General features: G+C 39.1%; 1 long non-coding RNA gene across 1 annotated transcript; it reads left to right on the forward strand.

Annotated features, from left to right (window-relative positions):
* Nucleotides 1-1,533: 1,533 nt before the first annotated feature.
* LOC136117261 (uncharacterized) lies at nt 1,534-3,003 on the forward strand. The gene is made up of 2 exons (XR_010654701.2): nt 1,534-1,871; nt 1,927-3,003. It is a non-coding gene; the product is annotated as an uncharacterized lncRNA (long non-coding RNA).
* Nucleotides 3,004-24,279: the final 21,276 nt, after the last annotated feature.

A 24,279-nucleotide genomic window follows, 5' to 3' on the forward strand; every position in this document is an offset into this window, starting at 1 on the left:
GTGATCCTGATCAAGAATATATATACTTTATGGGGTCGGAAACGCTTCCTTCTGCCTGCCTGATACATACTTTCCGACGAATCTAGTTTACCCTTTTACTCTAGGAGTGACTGGTATAAAAATGACACCACTCAATATGCTCAAAATCAGTTCTTCAAATGCCTCAGTACAGCATACCTATATAACCGTAGAATTTATCGATTTGGAAAGCGAGGTTGAGATTGACAACCTGGATTTACCACCTACGCAAGATTCTGATGTTGAAATAATTGAAAGCTCGGATCTGGACCTTGTGCAGGTTTCCGAATCAGAAGATTCGGTTGATCGCCTCCTACAAAGCGTATTTGAACCGGCTGCATAATCGAACCAAAATAGGAACCCAGGACTGGAGTTTCTTGAGTGGAGCCAGTTTCCATTATGGACTACTACGCAGGATTTTTTGGAGTCCCTTATCACCCACGGTGAAAGCGAAGATGAATATCAGTGTGCACAGGAATTTCAATTGGACGACGACCTATCCAGGCCAGAAGATGAAGTTTTTCTCAACGACGATCACATTTTGAAGAACTTACGGGACCTCAACCACCACAGATTAAACATTATTTAACTTTAATGGATGATGGAGATGACAACGCATTACTAGATGTTTTATTTGATCTAGATACATAAAGAAAAATAAAATAAAAACTATTTTTAAAATTGCGATCTTATAATTTTTTTTATTATTGTTCTTTTTTGTTATTTGTTATTATTGTTATTTGAGTTCAACAAAACATCGTGTAAGTACAAAATAAACAAGGAAGAACGCTATAGTCGAGTACCTCGACTATCAGATACCCGTTACTCCGCTAAAGGGACCAAAGGGATATGGAGATATGCAAGCAGCAAAGCGAGATTAAAATACGCCACCTACCGGCGGTAGACAGATTTAAGCTTTATGGGCGTTAGAGTGGGCGTGCCAAATTTTTGGATCAATCGACAGGTATTGACGAGACCAATACATTTCAGTTAAAATTTTTTATCTAGCATGAAAACTGTGGGCGTCACAGGTTTGGGTGATTTGTGGGCGTTACAGTGGGCGTGGCAAACTTATTTTGGGTCAATCGATAGGTATTGATGAGAACAATACATTTCAGTTAAAATTTTTATTCTAGCATCAAAACTGTAGGAGCCACAGTTTTGGGCGGCTTGTGGGCGTAAGAGTGAGCGTGGCACATTGCTGAAACAAACTTGCGATGCGTAAGAAGCTCAGGAATCTGCACGCCAAATCTCAATAGCCTAGCTCTTATAGTTTCCGAGATCTCAGCGTTCATCCGGACGGACAGACAGACGGACAGACGGACATGGCTAGATCGACTCGGCTAGTGATCCTGATCAAGAATATATATACTTTATGGGGTCGGAAACGCTTCCTTCTGCCTGTTACATACTTTCCGACGAATCTAGTATACCCTTTTACTCTGCGAGTAACGGCAATAAAAATAAATGCAACGAACAAAACTTGGCATGCAATTTTTTCTTTCTTTAGGTTGTGGGAGTCAGTATTTTCGGCCAAGTTGGCATTCCTAGTCAAGACATTACCCATGGTAATTAACATAAATAGCCCAGATGCAACCCTTCAGTAGCAAGGATCCGATCCTCGCTAGAATACCAAAAATACCATTTTTATGGATTTTGGGGATTTTGTGCATCCTACATCCACTCTAGACGCCATGATTTCCTCCTCTTTGTCGCAAGCTTCTCCCGAGATCGGTTCGTTCTCTGCAAAAAGTGCTATAATTTTCAAACCCGTTCGCATCCACACATCCGCGTGTGAAATTCTAGGAATTTTGGTTGAGCAGTACGACCTGTTATCACTCCCAATATTGGTGGTAAGATTATTCGACGATATATTGGAAAAATCTAATTGTAATTCCCGGAAAACAGCAGTGACCAGACCCACGTGCAAATTCTCGGAATTGACAGAAGTTTTACAGTCCTCCCTCTGCGCACAGCAAGGAGCAGGTGCCGCGTGCAGCGATTCATCAGCGGAACCATACATTCTTCAGCGCCAGGCCATAATCGCCATTTGGGATTCTTATACCGCACACCGCGTGAAAGGAATCTGTCTTCTTTGCCACACCTGGATTAATTTCATCATCGGCATACCATAAGCGGCTTCAAAAATCGCCGCAGTCAACCCGCGTGAGGTTTTGACCTTGCCAAGCCCGCACCACGATCTACAAGTCAGATCACGTTGCAGTTCGGGCGAAAAACGCACCGGCGCCGATTCGGCGTAATTCGGACAAGACATCGGAGGCGGACGCCGCATCCCAATTGGAATTTCAGTTCCAATTCTGCTTCCAGTTAATTTTGGCCGGGACTGCCAACTCGTTTTTGTATCGCTAAAGCGATTGTAGTTTAATTTTCTTATTTTAAATATTTGTATGACGAGTTTCTAATTTAATTTACGATTCCTATTTAGCTTTTATACTTGCGTGTGTGCTTACGACATAGTATGACATATATACACCTAAATTAAATTATCCTACAGCGCACATCGATCGTCATCAGGCCTGCTGACTTCGTTGGAGAGTTCGTAAGTACGGCATAGCCGTAAATCATTTACATTCCTACATATATATTCATTCTTGTCTGAGCCCGCGCACTTTTGGTACCAATATATACATGTAATTTTTCCACATTCGCGTATTGATATAAATATTAAATAAGAATCGTTTGCACTTATCTAATTTAACGTAATCCGCCTAAGTGATTTCCTGTAATTTTTGAATAAGCTTGCCGCGTATCGATAAAATATGTAATCAGTTTTGTAATAATTTAACGTAAACAAAATATCCATTTCTTTTCCTATTTGATAATCTTGTACTGACACTCGATCATATAGAGAGTCTTTTGGCGTAAAAAACGCTTAGTCTTAAGGCTTTAGTGTTAGGATTTGTAGTATTAAGAACCATGAACCATATTATCGTGTTTGCCGTATTAAATGAAATTTAAGATGAATTAATTTGTGATCTTTTGAGGGCACCTTAGAGGATGTAGCGCAGCGGTTGTTTTAAGGGTGGAGTCTAATGAGACTTCACAGGTAGGGTGGGTATAGAAGGTGGCCAATAACATCTGGGCCTCCGTCTTCGATAGGTACAGTCTCTCGTCCGAATCTTAGCCGATGGGTTAAAAATTCTTATCGTTACCGTCTCTCTGTCTACTATTGTTAGTTCTGTGACACTCTTGTTTCATCTTAACACAAACCCACACCCATCTCCCTGAGCAGGCCGGTCAAAGCGTAGACAGAGGTGTTAGGGTGGACAACGCTCATAGAGTGTGTTCGTTACAAGGTCTAGCAGAATCTTGTTTAGGTCCTTGCATGCCCTGTTGTATGCAGTTTTGTCTATCCGGTTTCCGGTTTCACCATGGACGCCAGTTGGAATAGAATGTTCCACCTCCTCAGCGTCCCCTTGATGCTCGGCACGCCAGCCGCGTCGGCGACGACGTCAGCGCGATCAGTTGTTCCCTCCTGCCGACTCGTTGGGGTTCCACCCGCTAGTCGGCGCCGCTGGTTGCCGCGGCGGTTCACGGATCAGGTCGCCCAAGCACAAAGTGTTGATCGCCTAAAAAAGTTATATTATTATTATAATTATATGAGAAAAACATTTTGTAAAATTACACATTTTATTACGGTGCGATAAACTTCCGTTTAGCTCCATCGCCCGATTTTGATCAAACTTGGAAAATAACGTAAATTTTTTGGTTTTTTGCTGTTTTTTCCGAAAATATAAGGAAAATAAAAAAAAATGTTCAACAAAAAACAAAAGATATTTATAAAACGGATCTTTTATGTTATAATCATTTTTTCCGAAAACTTAATGGTTTTCAAAAAATACCTAAAATAAATATTTTAAATAGGAGGTGAGGTCAACATTTAAAAAAATTTCAATATCCAGCCATAAAAATGAAGTCAGATAGTTTCGATTAATCGATAAATCTGGTTTATGTTCCTTTTTCCCAGTTAGAGAAATATACTAGTAGAAAACAAGAAAGGAAGTTAACTTCGGCAAGCCGAAGGTTGTTTACCCTTGCAGTTATAATTATTAAATTTAAAAATATAAGAAATGATATTCCCAATAGTATAAGATAATATGTCAAAAAACACCGAAGCTATAATTTGTTTCATATTATTTTCCCATCAATTTTTTGATCGTTCCTATGGCAATTTTTTGATAAAGTCGTCCGGTTTTGATATAATTAAACTCGAAATTCAGAACTAATTAAAAAATGTTATTTCCAAGCGTAGGAGGTGATATGTTAAAAAAACACCAAAGCTATAATTTGTTTCTTATTATTTTCCCACCAATTTTCCGATCGTTCCTATGGCAGCTATATGATATAGTCGTCCGATTTTGATAAAATTTAATACGAAATTCAAAACTAATTTAAAAATTTTATTTCCAAGCTTAGGAAGTTATATGTTAAAAAACACCAAAGATATAATTTTTTTTTTTCGATTATTCCTATGGTAGCTATAAGATATAGAGGTCCGATCCGGCTAGTTCCGACTTATATAATACCCGCAAAAGAAATAAGACTTTTGGGAAAGTTTCAGCTCGATAGCTTTAAAACTGAGAGACTAGCTGCGTAGAAATGGACGAACAGACGGACAGACGGACATGGCCAGATCGACTCGTCTAGTCATGCTGATCAAAATATATGTACTTTATGGGGTCGGAAACGTCTCCGTCGCTGCGTTGCAAACTTCTGACTGAAATCATTATACCCTCTCAAGGGAATAAAAATCTGGTACACACATACATATATATCGAAGATAGTACTAAGAAAGAAGAAAATGCTTGCGACATTAGAAATGCTTTTCATATAATTTTTGTTCATACATTTTATTTCCGTTTTATAATTTGAATTTTATTTTGTTTTCTTACCTTTATTTTTAACTACGACAACTGAAATGCTCTTTCCAACACTTATATTTGCTTATACTTTTCATATAGACTTTATTATTTTAACTTCGTGTTCTTAAAAATTTTAATGCCGCTCTCATGTCTTGGTCGTACCATCACTAAAAGAACGAGTGACATCGATATCGATACCGACAAGCCGATATAACAACAATCTTTCGTGCTGTATATCGGGCAAAATGACGCAAGTGTGCTCCAACGGTTTCTTATTTTCAAACCTTGTGAAAATGTAATCTTGGCGTTTTTAACGAAAACTATTAGTTTTACAGAAAAAATGTATAAAACATAAATTACTCATTTTTTTTTTTCATTTCTCCCTGGCAAACTTATTGATTAAGTTAATATATTCGAAGATATTTACGAAAAACAGTTTTTACCGTTATTTTCCATGATCCCGTTATTTGCGCCAACTTGGACTATTTTTCCCGTAATCAGGACCCCAAATAACGTGGATATTGAAAATTTGGCGAAATCGGGCGTTGGAGCTAAATGGAAGTTCACCCAAAATGTTAGAGGCATTTTCGCGATCCAGGGAACCAGCACTAACAGCATTTGCCATTAATCGATTGGGCTCGTTTCGTGGATATAATTTTGTAAACAGCTCTAGCACTAGCCGCATTTAAAATGGAATCCAGTATAAAAACTTATTTTACGCTTTTTGCTTGAATTTTTTCTGCTCCTTGCGGCCAACTAAGTGCCGGAAACCAACAAAAAATAATATTTAAGAGGCTTAATTAGTCCGTTGAGACGAAAAAATAACGCTGCAACTTATAAATATATACAGAACAATATATTAGATGATGAAAATTAAAATCATTCAAAATATTGGTTCAGCACTTGCCTCCCTCGAAGGCTCTAATGAATAAGCCGAACAATGCCGTGGAATATCTGCTTTGAAATAGTACTTGTTTTCGCGACACCTATTGAAATATACCAAAATTACCGAACAATGGAAATCGGACTACTGTATACTAAATACCGCGTAATGAAAATCTGGCTTCACTCTACAGTTCCACAATTTCGTATTTTAGGAATTTTTCGATAGGTATTTTCATTCGACCTGCTTTTATCTGCGCAATCGGAATCGGATCTCTCCCGTGGCATGTTCTCAATTGTCGTCCCCACAAAAACAGCAGCGAAACTGAAATGGAAGCCAATTAATGCTTATTGCATTTAGATCACTGATTTTTATTTTAAGACTTATAAATAAGTACTCTACGTTATGTCAAAAAGTTTTTATTTTAAATTCTATTAATCAAGCTATAACATAATTAATGTCTAGCAAGTACTGCCGCATGTTCCGATGGGTAATTTCGGACATTCTCGTGTACCGTGGCCTGACTGTCGGTAGTCATTCTCCTTATAAGACAGACAATCATTCTCCTTATATAATAAATAGATCACAACCTTATGGCACTACTGGATGGATAACATTTCTTCAACATTTTGGAGAGAATGTCTAAGAGACTAATTGGCCTGTAGGACCCCAGTTCAGCATCTGGCGTGCCTGGTTTCGGAATAAATATGATTCAGCGCACTTCCACTGAGATTTTTTTTTTGTTTTTTGATATGATATAGTTATACCCGTTACTCGTAGAGTAAAAGGGTATACTAGATTCGTCGGAAAGTATGTAACAGGCAGAAGGAAGCGTTTCCGACCCCATAAAGTATATATATTCTTGATCAGGATCACTAGCCGAGTCGATCTAGCCATGTCCGTCTGTCCGTCTGTCCGTCTGTCCGTCTGTCCGTCTGACCGTCTGTCCGTCTGTCCGTCTGTCCGTCTGTCCGTCTGTCCGTCTGTCTGTCCGTCCGGATGAACGCTGAGATCTCGGAAACTATGAGAGCTAGGCTATTGAGATTTGGCGTACAGATTCCTGAGCTTCTTACGCAGCGCAAGTTTGTTTCAGTAGACTGCCACGCCCACTCTAACGCCCACAAACCGCCCAAAACTGTAACTCCTACAGTTTTGATGCTAGATAGAAAATTTTAACTGAAATGTATTGTTCTCATCAATACCTATCGATTGACCTAAAAAAAAGTTTGCCACGCCCACTTAAACGCCCACAAACCGCGAAAACCTGTGACGCCCACAATTTGCATGCTAGATAAAAAATTTTAACTGAAATGTATTGGTGTCGTCAATACCTATCGATTGATCCAAAAATAATTTTGCCACGCCCACTCTAACGCCCATAACGCTTAAATCTGTCTACCGCCGGTAGGTGGCGCATTTTAATTTCGCTTTGCTGCTTGCATATCTCCATTTCCCTTTGAGTAACGGGTATCTGATAGTCGAGGTACTCGACTATAGCGTTCTTCCTTGTTTTTACTGTTTTCAGCCCTTTCCAGTTTTTTGATGTGTGTACTTGCGGCAGTACCCCACAGCTCAATTCCGTAAGTCCAAGCTGGTTTTATAAGCGTTTTGATAAAATGAGCTTAGTTCTTGTGGACAGTTTACTTCTTTGGAGCAGCAAGCACAGTTAACGATTTTTGGACTTCATAAGCGTGGTTTTACCCACTATGATGTCCCATGTACTTTGTCGTGGGCTGCTGGGTGATGGCTGCACCGTTCAATGCGACAGATGAGGTGATTCCTGGTCTCAGGGAGAAAGTTGTGTGTGTGGACTTTTCGGCACTAATGATTATGTTCCACCTTCTTAACCATGGTTCAAGATATACAATTGGTTGCTGCGGAGACCAGGAACTCTGTGTCGTCCGCATACGTGCATGTCATGCTGAAGTTACACGTAAACATGGAGATGTCCGCGGAGTACAGGATCGGGCTTAGTACGCTTCCTTGAGGGACTCCGGCGGCCACTTCGTGGATGGGCGACTCCTTATTATTGCACCTAACATAGCTTACAGCAAGGAAGAACGCTATAGTCGAGTACCTCGACTATCAGATACCCGTTACTCAGCTAAAGGGACCAAAGGGAAATGGAGATATGCAAGCAGCAAAGCGAGATTGAAATGCGCCACCTACAGGCGGTAGACAGATTTAAGCGTTATGGGCGTTAGAGTGGGCGTGGCAATTTTTTTTTTGGATCAATCGATAAGTATTGATGAGAACAAAAACTTTCAGTTAACATTCTTATTCTAGCATCACAACTGTAGGAGTATAAGGGTATACTAGATTAGTCGGAAAGTATGAAACAGGCAGAAGGAAGCGTTTCCGACCCCATAAAGTATATATATTCTTGATCAGGATCACTAGCCGAGTCGATCTGGCCATGTCCGTCTGTCCGTCTGTCTGTCCGTCCGGATGAACGCTGAGATCTCGGAAACTATAGGAGCTAGGCTATTGAGATTTGGCATGAAGATTCCTGAGCTTCTTACGCAGCGCAAGTTTGTTTCAGCAGCGTGCCTAACGCCCACAAACCGCCCAAAACTGTGGCTCATACAATTTTGATGCTAGAATAAAAATTTTAACTGATATGCATTGTTCACATCAATACCTATCGATTGACCCAAAAAAAGTTTGCCAGGCCCACTTTACCGCCCACAAACGGCTCACAAACTTAAAAAAAATCGTAAATATGAACGCGGATATCTCGGGAACTATAAAATATTGAGAATTGGGATTTCATACTTAGGTTCCGTAGCTTTGAGCGCAGCGCAAGTTTGTTCCGCGAATAAGCCACGCCCACAAGCCGCCCAAACCTGTGGCGCCCACAATTCTCATGCTAGATAAAAAATTGTTACCGAAATGTATTGGTCTCGTCAATACCTATCAATTGGTCCAAAAACGCCCACGGAGCGCCCAAGCATGACTAACACATTAACTGAAATGTATTAGTCTCGTCAATACCTATCGATCCAAAAAAAGTTTGCCACGCCCACTCTAACGCCCATAAGGCATAAATCTGTCTACCTTTGCTGCTTGCATATCTCCATTTCTTTTTGGTCCCTTTAGCTGAGTAAGGGGTATCTGATAGTCGACTATAGCGTTCTTCCTCGCTTTTTCTAAAATGTAGGGTGCATTTTTGTCTGAGTGGAATCTTGGAAAAGATGCAGTATAGGCGCAAGTTGTTCCGGGTAAACTTTATCTAGGGCATTGCACCCCTTTTGGCTAAGCAATCAATGCTTTTAACAATGTGTTAACTTATATATACTACCTGCACCCAGAAAAAAATCCGTTCAAGAAGTGCGTAAGCCCGTTTGTCGTTCATAAAATGTGACCGAAACTTTAGGGCTGGGTTCCGAACGAATGGTGTCAGTTTAAAAACATTTCGGGCTTAACTTGAGAACATAAAAATCTGAAAAAAACAAGGGAGAACGCTATAGTCGAGTACCTCGACTATCAGATACCCGTTACTCAGCTAAATGGAGATATGCAAGCAGCAAAGCGAGATTAAAATGCGCCACCTACCGGCGGTATACAGATTTAAGCGTTATGGGCGTTAGAGTGGGCGTGGCAAATTTTTCAGTTAAAATTTTTTATCTAGCATGAAAATTGTGGGCGTCACAGGGTTTTGCGGTTTGTGGGCGTTAAAGTGGGCGTGGCAAACTTTTTTTTGGGTCAATCGATAGGTATTGATGAGAACATTACATTTCAGTTAAAATTTTTTATCTAGCATCAAAACTGTAGGAGCCACAGTTTTGGGCGGTTTGTGGGCGTTAGAGTGGGCGTGGCAGTCTACTGAAACAAACTTGCGCTGCGTAGGAAGCTCAGGAATCTGCACGCCAAATCTCAATAGCCTAGCTCCCATAGTTTCCGAGATCTCAGCGTTCATCCGGACAGACGGACAGACGGACAGACGGACATGGCTAGATCGACTCGGCTAGTGATCCTGATCAAGAATATATATACTTTATGGGGTTGGAAACGCTTCCTTCTGCCTGTTACATACTTTCCGACGAATCTAGTATACCCTTTTACTCTACGAGTAACGGGTATAACGAGGTTTGTGTACATACATGCTAGACTTTCTGGACGCCTGCCTGGTAGAGATTTATTTAATTTCCCTCCTTATGTTTTGTTATTGCCGGAATTTAATGTATTTTGGTTATTTTTCTGATGACAAATAATTTATTTAATAATAGAGGTACATATAAACATTACAAATAATATTTTAATAAAACTTACAGTTCACATCCACCTTCTCGCGGACTTGAACCTGTTCTACCATGTGTCAAAGACGGAAGCTCTAGCAGCTGGACCACCGAGCTAATCTTTCGATTGCGGACAATCGGGACCTACAACCATGTTTTCATAAACGGTGTTGATAATTTAAGAACAGCGTTCTCCCCATTTCTGTCAAGCCATTTTTCAGTGAAGCGTTCACAATTACACCTAAATGTTCATGATTTGACCACGCGGTGTTCGTTTTATATGAACGGAACTTAGCGAACGGATTGTTGTCAAATCATGAAAAATGTTCTTGATTTTGTTCGTGCTTTTTTTCTGGGTGTGATAGCTTTAAAACTGACAGACTAGTTCGCGTAGAAAGGGACAGTCGGACACGACTAGATCGCCTCGTCTACTTAAGCTGGTCAAGAATATATTTGCTTTATGGGGTCGGACCCGACTCCTTTTCTGCGTTGCACACTTCCAACTGAAATCTTGATGCCCTCTCCAAGGGTTCCAGTTTTTTACTTTTCAACGAATCCAATATACCCTTTTCCTCTTTGAGTCACGGGTATAAAAGGGTGTGTCGCTTGCCCCCAATCACCACTTAAAGTTTTTACCAATTATAAGTAAAACTGATTGTCTCACAAAGATGTTGCTGTCAAACATAGCAATATAGATTATCCCCTTGTCACGAGGATCAGTAAACACTTGACAGTGTCCCGTTTTCAAAACACAGACTTCCTGATCTTCCCCTAATCACCTGTTAAGTTCACGAGGCCCACCCGAGCGCCAACTGCTTTATCGTGGCTACAATCAGCAGACCAGGTTCGCCAGCGCGGCCCAGACAGCGAAAAATTCAGAGACGACACCGCCCCTTGCCTGATGCCATATATAAGAAAGTGTCAGGTTCGTTACGTAAATTACCTGGCCCATAAAAAGAGGAGCCCAAGAAGAGGAACAAAAGGCAACAATAGCGGTAATGGCAACATAGTGCACTGTTCAAATTATAAATACATGAGGTATAAATTGTTTATTTGTATTCAATAACTTGGAATCAGCGAATAAATTAAATAGAATTTTGAATTTCTGATTATTATTAAAATTACTAAATTAAATTGTTTATTATTCTCTCCTGTAAGTCTATTAAGCTTTAAGTATTGTGGAGGTATGTAGGTTGGACACTTTTTGCAATTCGGTTTTTAGCTTCTAAAGCATAATGTGTTATTACCTTTAGAAAACTAAATAACTTCATAATTTTGTTTTCTTTAGGATGTACTAAAACCACAATGTTGCAAAAGTGCTGAAAAAAATAACAAAGTTTTCTTAATATCAACAGGCGACTTAATGTCCCCATAGTGCTTAAAAATTCCACACTTTCAAAGTTTGCCGAGTTGTAGCTCACAATATACTCAATGTAGCCTATTCATTTATGCGGCAAAATAAAAGGGTAGGCATTATAGTTGTAAACTAAAACATATAAAACCATCACATATTGCTTGGGCGCAACTCAAGGTATAACTAAAAAAATTTCCTTTAAAAAAATCTTAAATAAAAACCTATCCAAAAATACTTTTTTGTCTTCTTTTTTTGATTTAGGGGTCCAACTCTACCAGGAACCACCATCATCTATTTTGGAGCATTTTCAAAATATTATTTTGAAAGCTAGTGTTCTCGGAGTAATTAGATTATAATAACATGATATGATTTTAGACAACTTATGTTAGCTTCCTACCTTGCTTATTATTGAATTAAACATAAGTAAACATTTTTTCGCGGTATATTTATGTTCCTGCAACGAACCGAATAAAAAATAGTTCGAGCTTAAATTTATTTGGTCGAATGGATTATAGTTTTTTGTCAAGAATTAGGGTGTTATGGATTTTTCTTACTTAAGGCTTAAACTTTTTATTCCGTTAATATTGTTTTACTCCAATAGTGTATTTCTCAGTGCACAACCGGCGGCAGCAGTAGCAACAGCGACAACGACAACGAATTAATGCCTTTTTATTTGCGCTTGGCGCGCCGAAAGGGCAAAAAGATTTGTCAAGGATATTTACGGCACGGCTGAATCGCAAAGGCAACGTCAAAGGCGGTGTTTTGGTAGTGGGCGTGGCTTGGCGTCTAGTCCGTTTTGCATGAGACAGCAATTAGAGTGGGAGAAAGACAGGGAGCGGGACGGAAAAATAAATAAAGATGCTGACCCAGAAATAAAAATTAGATTAAGTGTGATTAACACGCAGCCGAGTTTAGACGCCGTCTTCCATTCGTTCAATCTGTGGGTGCTCTCTGCCGCTGCACAGACCACAAAATATAGAAGAACTGAAGTAAATAATTGGTTATTATATTAAATATTAAAACCTGGTCCCCTTTCCAATGTAGTATAGCTCTCGCCTCTTTTAAACGGTGTTATCTTTTCTAACAGTCCTGTACTAGTTTTTACTCAGAATAGAATTCAATAAGATTGAAAGGATTTTATACCCTAACAAGATGGCCCTTTTTTTTATGGTTTGAACGCTGTGATCTCGGAAACTATAAGAGCTGCAATACTGGAATTAGGTATACAGACTAGAGATTTCAGAGCAGCGCAAGTTTGTTTCGTCAGTGTGCCACGCCCACTCTTACGCCCACAAACCGCCTACAAACTTAAAAAAATCGTAAGTATTAACGCGGTTATCTCGTAAACTATCAAATATAGAGAATTGGGACTTCAGATTTAGATTCCATAGCATAGTACGCAGCGCGAGTTGGTTACGCAAATATGCCACACCCACTCTAACGCCGACAAACCGCCCAAGCCTGTGGCGCCCACAATTTTCATGCTAGAAAAAAAATTTTAACTGAAATGTATTAGTCTCGTCAGTACCTATCGATTGACCCAAAATAAGTTTGCCACGTCCACTCTAACGCCCATAACGCTTAAATCTGTCTGCCGCCCACATAACCATATATTGAGATCGCGGGTAGGTGGCGTATTACTATCTCGCTCCGTTAAAAAATATTTTTTTATCATTCCTTTGGGAATTATAGGATATAGTTTTCCGATCCGGCTCATTCCGCCTTATATACTACCTGCAATAGAAATTAGCCTTTTGGGTTTTGGTGTCATCGCGATAGCTTAAAAACTGACGGCAGACGGACATGGCTAGTTCGACTCGTCTAATGATCAAGAAAATATATACTATATGGGGTCGGAATAGTCTCCTTCATTGTATAACAATTTAACAAACCTTGTAAGGCAATTGTTTTCTGTGTAAGTTCTTTGATGTTTTTTTTGTTTTGTGTGTGTATGTCTGCCCCGGTCCTGGCATTAGCCGCCTTATGCATTATTTTCGCTTTACCACTCGAAAAGGAAATGCGAATAGCGTGAAAAATAGAGACCCGCAAAGATAGATGGAATACAACAAAAGGCCTGCCCCGTCCACCCTATAGCACCTTAGTCATCACCTTTACGCTGGGGCTTTAAGTTTATTCGTGACACGGATTTTTCGCCAGCGGCTAGGGGGTAATTTATTTAGTAACAGCTTGATTTGCGTAAAGCGATTATTTACTTTTTAATTAGGTGTAAAATTTATGCACTCTATTTTGGCCATGGCTTTCTTTATTCCTTTCAACTGACCCAAGGACAGAAAGAGACGGCTTGAGGTTCCTAGGAAGAAACGGGGCTTGAGAGCAACTTTTCGAGTTTCACTTCTGTTTTGACAAGGCCCCAGCCTCCGTCACTAAGAATTTGGGTTGATTACATCGCCGGAAAGCACTTCTTGAACATTTTCCATCCACATAAGATAAGTTCAGTGTTTTAAAGTTTTCCGGGAACTTGAAAGTTGTAGAGCTGAAAAATTGTGTTTTTATACAGAGGGTATAATGATTTCAGTTAGAAGGTTGCAATGCAGTGAAGGAGACGTTTCCAAACCCATAAAGTACACTGGTCGGCATAAGTTTTTTGACAAAACAAAAGTTGAATATACTCATAATTTGAACTTACTTCTTGTAAACTTTTGGCATCAATGGAAAGGTAATTTAAATGCCGTTTGAATGATACAATACATTTCTTAACCCATTCAGTATTTATTGAAAAGGACGAATTTACTTTTCAAACTTTTTTCCTCGACTTGATAACTTAAATTTTTTGATGCAAAAAGTTTCTTCAAACAAAAATAATAGTAACTGCAAAAAGAATTTTTTGAAAATCATTTTGCTTATATTTTGTATGATTTTTTGAAAACGTTTAGAAACATGAATTTATAAATCAAATCGGACGACTTTACCATATAGCTGCCATAGGAACGATCGGATAATTAATGTCAAGATAATACATTGACCGATATATTTCGTTTTCGGTAAACATACACGGTAGTAAATTGAAGTGGAACATTATCTAAAATTTGTATAATTAGTTTAGTTTTTTATAAATCGGAAAGCTCTGTACATATGAACAATGCTCCCACGGGAACGACCTGCAAGGGTATAGAAACTTCGGCGTGCCGAAGAAAGCTTCCTTTCTTGTTATATTTGAGTGTACTCATAAATCGAACTCATAAATATAAGTGTTAAATTGTTTTCAGAGAGATGAAATACTTGTTTAACGATATGACTTGATTGTATAGAACGCTGCAGTTGTGTACTTCTCTTCAGCCAACCAATTTAATTTATTAACTTAAACAACTTTTAAAGTTCTGATAGTATAAAAAGTAGTTTACAGTACACAATGTCTTGCTGAGTTGTTGGGACTAGACCCTCTAAGCCCTGTTAATAAGCACTAGTATAATCTCCATGTCAAATGTACACTCTTTAGCTTAACGAATGTGAGCGCAAGACTGCAATCAGCGGTGATTACATTCATTGCTCATAAATTTTTAACTTTGGTCCGATCGATCCATATCGGTTCCACTTCAGTGCCCATAAAAATTGTTAGTCGATGGCAAACTTCTAAGTGTTTTCATTTTACTTAAAACAAAGAAGAACGCTATAGTCGAGTACCTCGACTATCAGATACCCGTTACTCAGCAAAAGGAACCAAAAGAAGAAAGACAAAGAAGAACGCTATAGTCGAGTACCTCGACTATCAGATACCCGTTACTCAGCAAAAGGAACCAAAAGAAAATGGAGATATTCAAACAGCAAGCGAGGTTAAAATGCGCCACCTACCGGCCGTAGACAGATTTAAGCGATATGGGCGTTAGGGTGGGCGTGGCAAATTTTTTTTGAATCAATCAATAGGTATTGACGAGACCAATACATTTCAGTTAAAATTTTGTATCTAGCATGAAAATTAAGGGCGCCACAGGTTTGGGCGGCTTGTGGGCGTTAGATTGGGCGTGGCATATTCTCGTAACAAACTTGCGCTTAGTGCAAGGCTACGGAATCTAAATCTGAGATCTCAATTCTCTATCTTGGCTAGTTTCCGAGATATCCACGTTCATATTTATGATTTTTTGCGGTTTGTGGGCGTTAAGGTGGGCGTGGCAAACGTTATTATGGGTCAATCGATAGGTACTGACGAGAACAATACTTTTCAGTTAATTTTATTCTAATTTTATTCTAGCATCAAAACTGTAGGAGACACAGTTTTGGGCGGTTTGTGGGCGTTAGAGTGGGCGTGGCACGCTGCTGAAACAAACTTGCGCTGCGTAAGAAGCTCAGGAATCTGCATGCCTAATTCCAGCATTGTAGCTCTAATAGTTTCCGAGATCTCAGCGTTCATCCGGACGGACGGACAGGCGGACAGACGGACATGGCTAGATCGACTCGGCTAGTGATCCTGATTAGTGATGTCCGCGACCTAATCAGAGATCATGTGGTATCACAAGGGGCCCAATGTGGCCTAAGTTAGGGGATTAGTATCTAATCTCCAACCACTCCTACCTAACCTAACCTTGTCCGCGGCACACTAGGCCAGAAACTGAATTTTTTGGCCAAAAATCTATAATTTCATTCCTGGGATAGTTAGAAGGATGCAGTTTTTGCGTTTTTCCATTAAAAGATGGAACTTTTCAACGAACTAAAAGTAATATTTATTCGCATTTTATATGGTATAGATAATCCAACCAAAAATCGGAAAATTGTACATACACCCAAAAAAAAAATCGCCCTTAAATCAAGAAATTCGCCTTTAAATCAAGAAAATCGCCTATGATTTTCATCCAACGGCGACTCACCTTTATTTTAAATAAATAATTTTCTTGAATTTATGGTTTGCCATTTCTGGAAAGAATGACAAATTTTTCTTAAATGTATGGTAAAAAACCTTAAAATTAAGGAAAAATTTATTAAAATAAGAAAAAAAATATTTATAATGTAAGATTACATTACATTTTACATTTTACATTTTACATTTTACATTTTACACCTTACATTTGAGGAATTTGGTTAGTTTTGTATACCAATTTTGGATTTTAAATGGATAAAACCGTTTCTTATTTTAATGGCAATTATTACATGGGAATACAGTCTGAAAATTTTTGTATTTACCTGAATTTATTAAAGATTTATTTTATATAAATACTGTTTATAAACATATAAATAAATATAACAAATGGAAAAATCCTTACCTCAGACAACCCCGGCGTGAACTCAAAACCGCAACTGCTCACACCATAGCCAGACGTCTTAACCATTCGGCCACGCGTGCTTCTTGTCATACAATGACTAAAGAGGGCTAAGGTGTTTTTGGTCCAGCTTTACGCATACCAATAACGGTTATTCTAATCTAAACCTTTTTAACAACCGTTTATACAATTTGGTAAATAGAAGAGTGAAACTAATAAGAATAAAAATTACATAAATTAAAAAAAAAGAAAAATAAATAAACAAAGAGTACACTTGCCGTGGCGTGGGCTCGAACCAGGTACTTTTGTTCGATTGTTTATTGACCGGACGTCTTTACCAGCTAGACCGCCATCAAAATGTATAAAAAAAAGTCACTTTCTCTTAAAATATGGGTATTTCTTTCCTAAATTTAAGTAAGAATTTACCATTATTTCAAGAAAAAAAAACAAGAAAAATTCGCCATTAATTGAAGAAAAAAATGGGATTCTTCCTCTTCTTCATTACAAAAAAAAAAAAAATTATGGCGAATTCCTTAAATTGTAGGAATTTATTCTATAATCAAGAAAATATTTCTTAATTCAATGGCGTTTTGAAATCACGGGCGATTTTCTAATATTTATGGTTTTTTTTTTTTGAGTGTATTTTTCGGTTTTTTATTTAAAAAAAAAACTAGAAGATGCACTCAATCCATTTTCAAGCACGATTAAGTATGAGAGAAAACAAATTTAAAAAAAATTAATACCACTATAAAATGTTATGTCGTTTAAGATTTATGAACCGTTAAATATTGCTACTTTCGGTTGCTCCCACTTAAACGTTTATTTAATAATCGACCTAACAAAATGTTCTATTTTTTTGTAAAATATTGGTTTTTAATTTGTTCAATTTAATTAACTAAAATTGACATTTTCTGAAGTCATCACAAAAGTATGCTTCATTTATTTATTTATTTATTTATTTAAGATCATAGTAAAGTTAACAAAACTAATACTAACATAGGGGGTGTAGTGCTAGCTACGACGCCTTCGACTACGCAAACCGTACATTAAAACCTTTGGGCATTCTTAGTAAAGCTCATAAAGCCCATCAATTAAAACTAAAATTACTGAAAACTAAGGCAAAACGATTTTAGTATGTTAATCAAAGAATTTATTTTTCATGTAATGATTCCATTCGGGGATGGCACTCAAAAGCACTCGAAAAGCAAAGTACTCGTTTGCTAAAAAAAGCAGTAAAAATCAACGGAAAAGTTTATTTTAGGAAACAAGTAAGACATACATGCTATTTAATATTTTTTACTTGTTGAAAATAATGTCTTCTAAAAGTTTTGTGAAGAAGTCGAACAGCTACATCAGCTTCTTTGACTTCTAGATTTTTTTAATTTACATCAATATTTGATGAATTTTTTACTTTAAAAATACTGTAAAAGAAAACTACTTTCCCGAATTCATTGAAACTTTGGCATAAATTGGTTTAACGTATTATAAAAAGGACTCCATACTCGGTCTGGTCATTTTCTTAAAAAAAAACAACGTATTATTGGCCAAAAATGTGATTGGCTGGCCCAGTGTGCGCGGTGGGAATCGATCCGGGGTCTTGCGCGCGAGAGTAAAATAAAGTGACGTTCGCACCTTCAACAAACAAAAGTTATTATATAAAATGTTGTGATGCAAATGTAATATACGATCTACTAAATAAATACATTTTCTAAATTTTTCTCATAAGGCACGCTTCATCAAAAGCGAACAGCTAAGCACAGGCATATTGAACTGCAGCGTGCCGAATGTACAAAAATTTAGAAAATGTATTTATTTAGTAGATTTTAAAATACATGTTCGTCCCAAAAGTTTATATCATAACTATTGTTTGTTAAATGTGCTATCGTCACTTTATTTTTACCTCGATAAGAGGTGTTTTTGATATCAGAAGATTTTGCTTTAAACATAAATCCTATAATTAATCTTCACACAGCTTCAATTTTCTTAGTTTTTATTTATACTCTTTCACCGATATTTTTTTCAAACAAATTAAAATTTGTAGTCTTTTTTTCCAAAAATGATAAAACTAAAGATTCTAATATTGAGCTGTTTAACATAATCTTACATTTTCAGGCCAATAATATCAAGCAAAAACACCTGTTAACGATGTAAATATGCAGTGACGATTGTACCTTCAACAAACAAAAGTTATTATATCAACTCTTGTGACGAAAATGTATAATACGATCTACTAAATAAACACATTTTCTACACTGTGGCGCCCACAACTTTTATGTTAGAAAACAAATTTTAACTAAAATGTATTTGTCTCGTCATTACCTATCGATTGGCCCAACAAACGCAAAGTTTGCAACGCCCACTCTAGCGCCCTCAAACGCCCATAACGCTTAAATCTGTATCCCGCCCACACAACCATATATTGAGATCGCCGGTAGGTGTCGCGTTACATTCTTATTTTGCTGCTTGTATATCTCCATCTTCTTTTGGTCCCTTTAGCTGAGTAACGGGTATCTGATAGTCGGGGCACTCGATTTTAACGTTCTTCCTTATTTTTATACCCGTTACTCGTAGAGTAAAAGGGTATACTTGATTCATCGAAAAGTGTGTAACAGGCAGAAGGAAGCGTTCTTGATCAGGATCACTAGCCGGGTCGATCTAGCCATGGCCTTCTGTCCGTCTGTCTGTCCGTCCGGATGAATGCTGAAATCTCGGAAACTATAAGGCTATTGGGATTTGGCATGCAGATTCCTGAGCTTCTTACGCAGCGCAAGTTTGTTTCAGCAGCGTGCCACGCCCACTCTAACGCCCACAAACCTCCCAAAACTGTGGCTCCTACACTTTTGATGCTAGAATACAAATTTTAGCTGAAATGTATTGTTCTCATCAATACCTATCGATTGACCTAAAAAAAAGTTTGCCACAAACTTCAAAAAATCGTAAGTATGAACGCGGATATCTCGGAAACTATTAAAGATAGAGAATTGGAATATCAGATTTATATTCCGTAGCCATGTACGCAGCGCAAGTTTGTTACGCGAATATGCCACCCCCACTCTAACGCCAACAAGCCACGTAAGCCTGTAACGCCCACAATTTTTAAGCTAGAAAAAATGTTAACTGAAATGTATTAGTCTCGTGTTGATTGACCCAAAAAAAAGTTTGCACGCCCACTCTAGCGCCCATAACGCTTAAATCTGTCTACCACGCACATAACCATATATTGAGATCGCGTAGGTGCGCATTTCAATCTTGCTTTGCTGCTCCCCTTTTGTCCCTTTAGCTGAGTAACGGGTATCTGATAGTCGAGGTACTCGACTATAGCGTTCTTTCTTGTTTTTAGGTGGGATCTTCGAATACGTTCTTTCCTTATAATTCCTAGATAAGAGACCAAAGCCTACACATATTGCTAAAGATAAGGAACTCAAAGGTAAAAGTGTTCCCAGAGTCAAAATTTAATGTTAATAAGGGGTTAAAGTTCTGACCCTGAAGACGTTTTTACATCTGAAACAAAAATATTTTAAATTTAATGAATGCATGGATAGTTGCAATCTTACGTTTTCTTAAGTTATGAAGCTTATATATCGCCCATAAATTCAAATCGAGCCCATAAACGCCATATAGCTCTCAATGGGGACTTGGCTAAACGGTAATGCTATTCCATTTGATTCGATGTGATTGCATTTACCCCGCCAAACAAAATCGTCGGCTGCCGATTAAGCGAGCTGTGAGCGACATGAGATTTCGCCCCGTTTCCATTTTCATTCCTATTCCGATGCCACATTGTACGAGGACGAATAGTTCGCCGGCTTCGGTGCGGATTACCCGATGTCTCACCGCCTCAGCACGTCCAAGATACATTTGCCGCTCTCGACCCCCCTGAAAATCCCACCAGCCCACATTTATATCGCCCGGGCTGGTATGTGGAAATACTTTGGGTGGGTAGTTAATCGGTTTGCTTGCACTGCTCCCCTTGACTTACTTTTCCACCTGCAAGGTGCGCAGAGGAAGGAGGGCGCGGAGTGGGTGATGGAACGGCGACTGAGACTGACGAATCCAGGTGTTTGGGCATCAGAACGAGAACGTGCCGGTGCCCCAGGACCACTTAATGCAGCACACTAAGGTGCGATAAGGAATTTCTAGATTTCTTTTACGCCTCACACTTGCACATATAGGAGTGATGCTCTCGATACAGGGAGCTTCTCATGTAAAAAATACAATAGAATAATGCTAAAGTCTAAGGACTGGCTGAATTATGGGGTTCTTTAGGGGTTTTGGGCACAAAACTAATCTCCTTTCTTGACTTGTTCTTTAATATTTTGAATGAAGTTACAGGGAGAAATAAAATTGTGTATAAAAACGAGCAGAGGTGCCACATAGATCGCATAGCGCTGAAATAAGGTAGGTTTCTTATGTGCATCAATATACATTTTAAACAAGCTCAGCGCTTAGCGATTTCTGTGGCTCTCTGTTTTTCATTTATGTACAAATTTCATAAACAGATTGGACTGCAAAAAATGTTGTAAGTATGGAAAACAAATCAAGTGTAGGCACCCTGTTTTTTATTCGAATGCGCCTCGGTTTTTATTTTCGTTTTCTTTATTCGGTGGCAACTTTTGTTGCTGCGGCCTGTTGTGTTGCTTGTGTGTGCATTTCAGTGCCAACAACTGTCAATCTTTTCGCTCCTGAGCAGTTCCGGCGAGAATTACCCAAGGAGCCGTCGCCCATTCCCAATTCCCAGCCACACCTCCCAGTTTTCCCGCATTCCGCCCCGTAGTCCCCATAACTTATCCGCCATGTGGTCGTGTGTTTTGATACACATATTGTATCGTTTTGTGGCACAAGCCCAGTCGAGTTCGTACGTGAGTCGGAACCAGGTAAGAGAGGGGTTACGGCTACCGGGGGCTGAAGTGGCCTCCACAGAGGCTGTGAAAAAGCGGGTTGGCTGAGGACGGGGACCCGTTTCGGCATAAGTGCCTGTATAAAAAAAGACGACATTTATTTGAGACCATGTAGTAAATTGTAAATTACATTCCTAATCTTTCGAAGGCCGCTGATGCGCAGACATGCCACCCTGTTCCCAGCCCCCTCGGCTTCTCCACTGCTGGCTTTCCACTTTGCCACCCGTTTCCATACTCCCACCGCCCCATGACGCATAAATAGGCAGTCGGCAAGGAACAGGCACGCACTTTTGCTCATTTATGTTTTAAATTTCATCTCGAGACAATGAGTAAGAAAAAGGCGGTTGGTTGGCGGAAAAGCCGGGGTAACTCGGTGAAAAGTTAGGGAACACAGTGAAGTTGGAGAGGGGCCCGAAAGTTACAATTTAGACGCTCAACATCAGATGTCCTGGTGCTTAATGCTTTGGGGACTTCTGTCCTTGCGCCTTGATTTGTATATATTAGTATGTGTGTGTCGCTTAAAAATCTGCTACAGTGACAATGTCACGTTTTGTGTTAATTTAATTACAAGAAACCATTTGTAAATATTACGACGTGATTTGCAAAGGCACGCATGTGGCAGCCTCCACCCAATGCCCTTTACCTTCCCCACCACTGCCACGCTCTTTTGTGAGTTCTGTGAAAATTATATATAATTTTCAAGCTCTTTCATTTTCATTTGAAATTCATACGCAACACACACACTTTGCGCAGTTTGTTTGCATACTTTTGGGGAACTCCCAGCCCACTAGAAACCGCTCCAGCCTTGTGAGCGCCTTTTTCAGGATTTTAAATAAATTCCCTTCTCCGCTGAGTCTGCTTTGCAGAGTATCATGTTGCCCACAGAACAATGCGGGCCATGTTGCAGAAACATGTTGCGCCTGCTGAATTTGTTGAATGGGTTATGGGGTTACGAAAAAGACTAGAAAACGAGGGTTTCAAAAAACTTTCTTATGAGTACAGAACTTTATCAACCGATGCAGTAAACCAAGTACAAACCCTTAAGCCTGAAAAAATAGGAAAATACATTTCGGAACGTCATTTTTATATCAACGTTGTTAATTGAAAACATGCAAGAACGCTACAGTTAAACATGGGCTTCGTAGGTACTAGTAAAATCTGATTGTTAAGTTTTGACTCTCTAGCTAGCAAAAATAATGGCGCTAGGCAGAACCTACCGTTAGACAGAACCAACGTTTATGGCCGTTAAAGTGGGCAAGGCACACAGATAAAGCAGACATGGGTTTCATAAGCGCTTCTTGAATCCACAAGCAACGTTTTGACTATCTAACTTTAAAAATTTTGTTGGCAGAGCGTGTGTTTCTGATTAAGCAAACTACCTAGCGGCGAAAACTTAAATTGCTTATAACTTTTAATGAATGGTTCGATCAATTTTGGACATGTATGGATAATCAAAATCTCATCTCCACTTTTACAAAATCTTCAAAGATGTGGGCGCTAGACAGACGGGTATAAATAGGACTTTATATAACTGAACAACACTTTTTGCATTCGGTAAAGAATCCTTTCGAAGTGTACAAAAATCAAGACCAATCGGGATCGCCCTTTTTGATCCCGTTTGTTGACATTTCATTAACGCTCGTTCACAAAATTTGACCGAAACTTTAGGGTTGCGTTCCGAAAGAACGGGTCAGCTTAGAAACATTTCGGGCTTAACTTGAGAACATGAAAATATAAAAAACAAGGAAGAACGCTATAGTCGAGTACCTCGACTATCAGATACCCGTTACTCAAAGGGAAATGGAGATATGCAAGCAGCAAAGCGAAATTAAAATGCGCCACCTACCGGCGGTAGACAGATTTAAGCGTTTTTTTAGGTCAATCGATAGGTATTGATGAGAACAATACATTTCAGTTAAAATTTTTTATCTAGCATCAAAACTGTAGGAGTTACAGTTTTGGGCGGTTTGTGGGCGTTAGAGTGGGCGTGGCAGTCTACTGAAACAAACTTGCGCTGCGTAAGAAGCTCAGGAATCTGTGCGCCAAATCTCAATAGCCTAGCTCTCATAGTTTCCGAGATCTCAGCGTTCATCCGGACGGACAGACAGACGGACAGACGGTCAGACGGACAGACGGACAGACGGACAGACGGACATGGCTAGATCGACTCGGCTAGTGATCCTGATCAAGAATATATATACTTTATGGGGTCGGAAACGCTTCCTTCTGCCTGTTACATACTTTCCGACGAATCTAGTATACCCTTTTACTCTACGAGTAACGGGTATAACAAGGAAGAACGCTATAGTCGAGTACCTCGACTATCAGATACCCGTTACTCAGCTATATGGAGATATGCAAGCAGCAAAGCGAGATTAAAATGCGCCACCTACCGGCGGTATACAGATTTAAGCGTTATGGGCGTTAGAGTGGGCGTGGCAAATTTTTTTTTGGATCAATCGATAGGTATCGACGAGACCAATACATTTCAGTTAAAATTTTGTATCTAGCATGAAAATTGTGGGCGTCACAGGTTTTCGCGGTTTGTGGGCGTTAAAGTGGGCGTGGCAAACTTTTTTTTGGGTCAATCGATAGGTATTGATGAGAACAATACATTTCAGTTAAAATTTTTATTCTAGCATCAAAACTGTAGGAGCCACAGTTTTGGGCGGTTTGTGGGCGTTAGAGTGGGCGTGGCGCTGTGCCGAAACAAACTTGCGCTGCGTAAGAAGCTCAGGAATCTGCACGCCAAATCTCAATAGCCTAGCTCCCATAGTTTCCGAGATCTCAGCGTT

Source organism: Drosophila suzukii, chromosome X (assembly GCF_043229965.1).
Source record: "Drosophila suzukii chromosome X, CBGP_Dsuzu_IsoJpt1.0, whole genome shotgun sequence".
Taxonomy (NCBI): domain Eukaryota; kingdom Metazoa; phylum Arthropoda; class Insecta; order Diptera; family Drosophilidae; genus Drosophila; species Drosophila suzukii.